Here is an 8,717-nt window from a genome sequence, read left to right as displayed (position 1 = left end):
AATCAAATATTCTTCTACTTTTTTGTTTTAAGATTACCAACCAATCACATACTCAAAATTTTAAAACTCAAAAACAATAAATAATAATACAACCAATCACATTTTTAAAAATAAATTTTCACAAACTAAATTCAAGTTTTTATTTCAAAATCACTCTTTTAGAATATACAATGGGAAATTTTAATATGTAGGCTTGATAAAAGTTATAATTACAAATAAATACTAGGCATATTAAAATTTACAAAATAATGCTAATTTTTTGTACATTACCCAAAATGCCCTTTTCACTTCTTCCTCATTCTCATTTCTCTCTTCTCTCTTCTCTCTTCTCTCTTCTCTCTCTCTCTCTCTCTTATTTCACTCTCTCTCACCTCACAACACCACCACCACACTAAATATTATATTTCGAACAAATTTGGACATGATTTTTGGGTTTTTTTTGCGATTTTTTTCAGATCTGAAACTCTGAAATCTGTAAAAAATCGACACTGCTCGATGGTGGTTCGATGGCGCTCGATGCCAGCTCGATGAGACCTTCAAAATCATGATTTTTCATGAAAAAATGACTTAGCTCGATGGTGGTTCGATAGTAGTTCGATAGTGGCTCGATGGTGCTCGATGCCAGCTCGATGAGACCTTCAAAATCATAATTTTTCATGAAAAAATGACTTAGCTCGATGGTGGTTCGATGGTAGCTCGATAGTGGTTCGATAGTGTTCGATGGTGCTCGATGCAATTCTTGTAAGAGACATAATTTTTCACTCGGGTGTCAGTTTGGGGTGATTTTTTTTTTGATTTTGGGTATTTTTTCAAGATCTACACGTTTGACATGTTAATATGCACATTTTGGAAGTGTAACACTTGTAAAAAATAGAAAAGTGCAAACATACCTCATGTTTAAGACATCTTTTGGTATATTTTTAAGTTTTAAACTTCCCAAATGTGCATATTAACATGTCAAACGTGTAGATCTTGAAAAAATACCCAAAATCAAAAAAAAAATCACCCCAAACGGACACCCGAGTGAAAAATTATGTCTCTTACAAAAATTGCATTGAGCACCATCAAGTCATTATCGAGCTACCATCGAACCACCATCGAGCTAAGTCATTTTTTCATGAAAATCTTGATCTTGAAGGCCCCAGCGAATGGTGGCTCGATGGTGCTCGATGCCAGCTCGATGAGACCTTCAAAATCATGATTTTTCATGAAAAAATGACTTAGCTCGATGATGGTTCGATGGTAGCTCGATAGTGTTCGATGGTGCTCGATGCAATTCTTGTAAGAGACATAATTTTTCACTCGGGTATCCGTTTGGGGTGATTTTTTTTTTTATTTTGGGTATTTTTTCAAGATCTACACGTTTGACATGTTAATATGCACATTTAGGAAGTTTAAAACATAAAAATATACCAAAAGATGTCTTAACCATGAGGTATGTTTGCACTTTTGTATTTTTTACAAGTGTTACACTTCACAAATGTGCATATTAACATGTCAAACGTGTAGATCTTGAAAAAATACCCAAAATCAAAAAAAAATCACCCCAAACGGACACCCGAGTGAAAAATTATGTCTCTTACAAGAATTGCATCGAGCACCATCGAGCACTATCGAACCACTATCGAGCTACCATCGAACCACCATCGAGCTAAGTCATTTTTTCATGAAAAATCATGATTGTGAAGGTCTCATCGAGCTGGCATCGAGCACCATCGAGCCACTATCGAACTACTATCGAACCACCATCGAGCAAAGTCATTTTTTCATGAAAAATCATGATTTTGAAGGTCTCATCGAGCTGGCATCGAGCACCATCGAACCACCATCGAGCAATGTCGATTTTTTGCAGATTTCAGAGTTTCAGATCTGAAAAAAATCGCAAAAAAAACCCAAAAATCATGTCCAAATCTGTTCGAAATATAATATTTAGTGTGGTGGTGGTGTTGTGAGGTGAGAGAGAGTGAAATAAGAGAGAGAAAGAGGGAAGAGAGAAAAGAGAAGAGAGAAGAGAGAAATGAGAATGAGGAAGAAGTGAAAAGGGCATTTTGGGTAATGTGCAAAAAATTAGCATTATTTTGTAAATTTTAATATGTCTAGTATTTTTTTGTAATTATAACTTTTATCAAGCATACATATTAAAATTTCCCTATACAATTTTCCAATCACAAACTAATTTACCCCTTAAATTTAATAGTTTTGATAACTTTATAAAATTAGAAGCATCTTAAACATAAGCTTTAAAAAAAAGTGTCTTTTCAACAAAAAAATATGTATATACAAAAAGTAAAACAAGATACTAACTAGATAATTACATAATGTAAGGAATTAAATATATAATAAAATCCCTCTAATACATACACACACATATATATATATATATACATATATGCTTACAAAGGCCCAAAAGATGATAGGATCGGCTAGTATCATGTTACAATATGTTATTGGCAATTTTACTATTATATATGAGGAATCTTATAGAAATTACAAAAATACCTTCAACCAAATTATTTACACAAATACCGGTGCCACTTCAGCATAGTATACCGAATTTTGAAAAAAATTGAGAAATCTCACTTCCCAATTTTTTTGTTTTTTCTGGGTTGTAAAAAGTTACATTTTGATTGCTTACGATACCAATAAGATACCAATTAGTCACTTTTTTTTTATTAAAAGTTTATTTTTAGATCATATTATTTCAGTACCTTTTGGTTACCTCCAAAAATTATTTGTAGACATCTTAATATACCAATTAATTATTTTTTTTGTTATATTATGGTGTCTTATTATTTAAGATACAATTTGGTAACCTTCAAGGTTATTTTAGAAATTAATGAGTTGCATATAGTATAATAAGTTACCGTATAGTTTATTAATAAAAATTAATTTAGTGTATTACACGTTAACTTTAAAATGAAAATTTTTAATAGATTTTTTTAGTCACTCGTGTAATTTACATATTTTATTATTTAAGATATTTTTACGTTATCTTCAAGTCTATTTTAGAAACTAATTAGCTATCATATAGTATAAAAAGTTATACCTATAATTCCAAGTTACCATGAATAGGTTATTAGAAAATAATATTATTTAGTATACTGCATAGTTACTTTTAAAAGCTACATTTTCGTTGTTTTTAAAATCATTTAAGATATTAATTGGTTACCTTTTGATATATGACTAAATTTTTTTGTATGCCACAAATTTAGAATAACCAACAAACTTAGTGAGTTACCAAAAAGAGTATTTTTATGTTCTATCAAACTATACTACAAAAAGAAAAAAAAAAGTTACCAAACAATACTAAAAAAGTTACTTGAAATATTTCTAAAATAGCTTTAAAGTTGTTTAGAATACCATATGGTATATTTTAAATGTATAATAAGAATACATTATATTAAATTTTGTTTAGAGAATTTACTCATTTGGTACCATATGTTTTTGCAAAGTATCGTTTTGGTACCCTCTTTTTTCAATAATGCTCATTTGGTACCATGTTTTTTAAAATCATACATATTTGGTACCCTAAACTCAAATTTAATTAATAAAATTTTACCAATTTAATCAAATTGTTCTCAATTATATAAGTTCCAAATTCAAATTTAATTACTTAATTACATATAATTGATGGAAATTTGGTGATATTGAAAAAAAAGTATTCATCAAATTTGAGTCTAGGATATCAAATATGTATGGTTTTAAGATATAGGATACCAAATATGAATGATTTCAAAATACAGGGTACCAAATGAGCATTATTGTAAACATAGGGTACTAAAATGATACTTTACAAAAACACAGGTGTTTACCGAGTTTTTCGGAAACTACAAATATATTGAGAAATAAGAGCTAGAAAGAAAGGCTAAGAAATGAACAAGATCACAGATTTTACGTGGTTGGGGAGTTAATGAGTCTTAGTCCACAAGTCACTAGTATTAGGATTTAGAGAGTTTAATAATGGAGGTTTTCTGCAAGTTCCGCAGCGTTTATGCATACAAGAGAAAATCGGGGATCCCTGCTACAGTGCACGAATGACCCTATTTATAGGCAGTCATGTGACTTGGGCCGGACTAATCTGGGCTCAATAAGGATATAACTATAAGTGCTCGCTAACTGAGCCATAATACAAGGGTGTAACATGATTATAAGTTGTTAATCTAGGCCTATTGGGCCGACTTAAGGGTAAAAGAGCCTTACAACTGCCCTTTGTATGTTGGCACAGACTGATTCGCGTGGGCTACCAGAGGGATCCTAGGGACAGGATCTGTCAGAGTAATGGTAGTACCATTTCTAAGGAACATTGTACGCTCTGTGCATACCTCATTCTGCAGGTTAGTTAGGGAGATCAGCTGCCGGATTTCTTGGGGACACGTCAGCTGTAGGAAGGACTGGGCTTGTTCTACCAGGATACCTTATCCGGGTTCATTTACCGATGCTCAGGTTCTTTTACCAAGACCCGGGTTCATTTACCAGGGCGGACATCGCAATACGATTATAAATCGGACATCCTGAGTGGGTCAGAGCATTAGCGATGGACCTGGAGACTTCGCCTGGATCCCACTCGATGAGATCCATCTCCTAGAATGGATTGTCTGCCACCATAATCTAAATTCCAAAGGGGATTGGGTACGCCCGGGAAGGCTGTTCGGGCTTGCATCCTAGTTTCAGCCCCCTTGCTATGCTCATGTTACTCGCTAGTTATTGGGCTCGGCATGGTCCAGCCCGATAGGGTTCAGTTTCTCATTGTTCGATGGGCCCTGATTGGGCCCGAGACTCTCCCGAGAGCCCATGTAACCCGTCTAGCCATGCCACGTGTCCAAGGTGGAAAATATGGATAACATTTACCCCCCAAGTCTTCATCCGTGTTCGCGCGGTGGAGACTTGCCTTCTTCAACCCGAATCAAACACCTATATTCCGGTTCGTTTACCTAAGTCCCAGTTCATTTACCAAGATTCAGGTTCATTTACCTAAGTCAAGGTTCATTTACTTGGGGACCAACTAGCTAATCCTTGTCATTTCGAGTTCCCACTGTCCTAGACACGTGTCTCTAGGTAGATGGTACGTCCATGCCATTTGCGCCCAATAATCTGGGGAAAAACCTTTGATGTCCTAGGCGACTGATGGGTGTCAGCGCATTTCCCGAAGCATCTCGTCTATATGAAAAGGAGCTTCGAGCACTCGAGTAGGTTGTTTAATGCTTCTGCATTATCCGGAGCCATCAGATGAGGATTTTCTTGGGATTTTAGATGTGGACTGTTGGATGATGGAGGTGTGGATCATGGACACGATTTAGCACTTGATTGAGCTAGTTAATGCCCCTACGTCGTCGGATGAGGATTTCTTTGGGACTCTCATTGTGGACCATTGATTGAATATGAGCTTTTGTTCCTATAAATACCTCAGCACACTTTTACTGATCCCAAATTTTCAAACTAAAGAGCAGAAAGCTAAAACCTTGATTGTCTGAAGTTGCCGACGAACTTTTCCAACGGTTAGTGCAATTTCGTGCCCATCTATTTCTGACGAAGCCCTCTTTCATTTATCAAGAAGACAACTTTGTCCCAGCCGACCTGTCTGAGAGCGTCAATGAACTGCTGTATCGCCTCCTCAGGTTCAAGGCTGAATTTCTGCCGGAGTCATCGCATGTACGTCCTAGATCCACATTTACTTAATAAGTTTTCTGGTCATTTCTTTATTTATTTTCGTCATTTTTGTTATAACATTGTTTCTGTTAGGAACGAGTTTCCTAATACACAGCGGAAAGGTGGTGGGTTGGCCCAGTGTACAACAAAAATTTTGTAACATATTTAAACTACATTTAAATATGCGGATCCATTAATATTCATACATTAATCATAAGCAAGTAAATAGAAAACATACCTCTTGACGCCTATCAAGTGTCCTTGCTATCTTTTTGTAATCTGAACAATCTTCCTATCCAAGCTGCTCCCAGGTACTCACACCAAGATCTTCCACAATGTTCTCTACACCTCAAGAAGTGTGTGGGCACTTAGAGAATAAAGAATGGTTAATTTCCGATTCTACTTGATGTACTCAACAAATGAGATCAAGAAAATAAAGCTTGAAATTGGTTCAGTATCTTTTCAGGGAGAGATAGAAAAGTATCGTTCTTTTTCATAGAGCGAATAATTGTCTTCTTTCTATTTTCTGATAAGTCTTACTTAAAAAGAAAATATTTAAATTTGAAAAATAAATCTGTAACCAATTTACAATTTATCTTTTAATTAATTAATTATCTTATTACTGAAAATATCCTAAAACTAACTTTTGAATTTTTTCCATAAATAAATTAAATAAATAAATAAAATTGAAAAATATATTCCTGAAAAATTAAGCAGTACACGCCACACACAGTGCATGGACTGTGTGTGGTCGTGTACCACCCTATATTTTAGGGATATTTGATTTTTCTATTTTTATTTAATTATTTATTCAAACTACTTTGTGAGATAAAAATCTAACAACGTGATAACTAATTCAAATTTGAATTAAATATCTTTTAACTAATTATCAAATATAATTAATTATTTGAATAAATGTTAATCTTTTAAATTCAAATCCAATTTGAACTTATCAGATTATTATCTCCCACTCAAATAAATATATTTAATTGATTCTACTAATTAATTAAAATCAATATAAATTTTGAAATTAAATATTTAATTTATTATAATTTCAAAAATTATAATTAATTAATTATTTAATATAATTTCAAAATTATTTAATATAGTTTCAAAATTAATTTAATTATTTAATATAATTTCAAAAATTACATATTAATTAATTTTTTTAATTACAACTAATTTGTAATTAATTAATTAATCATTATTATCACTTAATTGCATATTTGGCCCAAAGAACAAATTTCTTCTTAAATATGTCTTTTAACCATTTTTCTCTTTATATCAACTCTTGCCTTGAATAGTGTTGATAGAGCTGCTATGGAGACCTATGGACCTATAATTCCAAGCTCCAATAAATTTGAGATTATTAATTAAATAATCTTAATTTATTAATCTCATGATTATTCCACTATAAATATGAAACTGCACTCTTGTAATTATAGACATTTCATTTACTGAGTACTTTATAATGATAAAGCGCCTATTGATATAATCATTACATACAAATTAACCCTCTAATAATGGTTCATAATTAATCGGGAATAAAATTACCGTTTTACCATTTTTATTATATGTTTCTATAAGTACCATTGACTTTGCTAATGAAGGTTAATTCATAACTAAATTATGAATTTGAGCTCAATAACCTTTCAGTCCCAAAAGTCAACCCTTAAGAGAACCATTATTCAATCTCTTACGAGAAGGTTTAAATTCCATATCTGTATACTATGTCCCCAGCCATTTACATTAATGAGTTCCCAAAATAAAAGTTTCTAGCCTGATCATTCTGATAGACCCTAACGAGTGAATCAAAGAACTCATATAACATAAACAGGAGTTCATAGTAACTTCAAGATTAAGACTATTGTATATGATCATCAGTTGATATATTTAATTAATACTTCGAAACGGTATTTAACTAAGTATTAATAATTATGTCTGGTCCAATTCTATATATTCTCTAATATATAAAGTACATCCACTAAAGTGTCCTACTACACTAGTGATCTGGATCTAGATCACATGTATTCATACTACTAGTGGCCCGTACTTGCAATAATTAATCTAAAGATTCCATAACTTTATTTTACTGCGAACTATTCAAGTTCATTTATCTCAAACACAATCCTCTCGTACCAATACATGTTTGAGATCACATATATGAACTTTGGAATTTTTCTGATATTTACATAATATTATCACAATATAATATAGTCCATAAAATATATGCATACAAAATTCAATTTATTTATTTATTTCTTAAAACAATGTCTTCTACATATGCTTTTAGGGCATAATCCCCAACAATCTTCCACTTGCCCTAAAGAAAATGAGGCATATCTCTCATTCCCATGTTTCTTACATGCTCCTTAAAAGATTTTATGGATAAAGTCTTTGTGAAAGGATCTGCAAGATTATGCTCTAAAGTTATCTTCATAACTGTAACATCTCCTCGATGAACTATCTCTTCAAGCAAGTGATACTTCCTCTTGAAGTGTTTTCCCCTCTTGTGACTCTGTGGTTCCTTTGAGTTAGCTACTGCCCCATTGTTATCACAGTATAGGACTAGTGGCTTATCCACATCTAGCACTACTCGGAATAGAACTTCTTGAGCAACACAACCTCCTTAGCTGCTTCACAAACTACTATATACTCGGCTTCCATGGTGGAGTCTGCAATTCTAGTTTGTTTAATACTTCGCCAGACTACTGCTCCTCCTCCCAGAGTAAACACTGATCTAGAAGTCGATTTCTAACTATCTCTGTCTGATTGAAAATCAAAATCAGTGTATCCAATGGGGTCCAGGTCTCCACCTGAATATAAAAGCATATAATCTCTAGTATTTCTAAGATACTTGAGAATATTCCTTACTGCAATCCAATGAATCAATCCAGGATTGGATTGATAATGGCTAATTATCCCTACTGCATAACAAATGTCAGGTCTTGTACACAACATGGCGTACATTAGACTGCCTACCGCTAAGGCATGCATATATTGTCTCATATCTTCCTCTTCCTGAGGTGTTTTGGGACACTACTCCTTGGAAAGGAATACTCCAGAACGGG

Source organism: Humulus lupulus, chromosome 2, assembly GCF_963169125.1.
Source record: "Humulus lupulus chromosome 2, drHumLupu1.1, whole genome shotgun sequence".
Lineage (NCBI taxonomy): Eukaryota > Viridiplantae > Streptophyta > Magnoliopsida > Rosales > Cannabaceae > Humulus > Humulus lupulus.
This window is presented reverse-complemented; position numbering follows the sequence as displayed.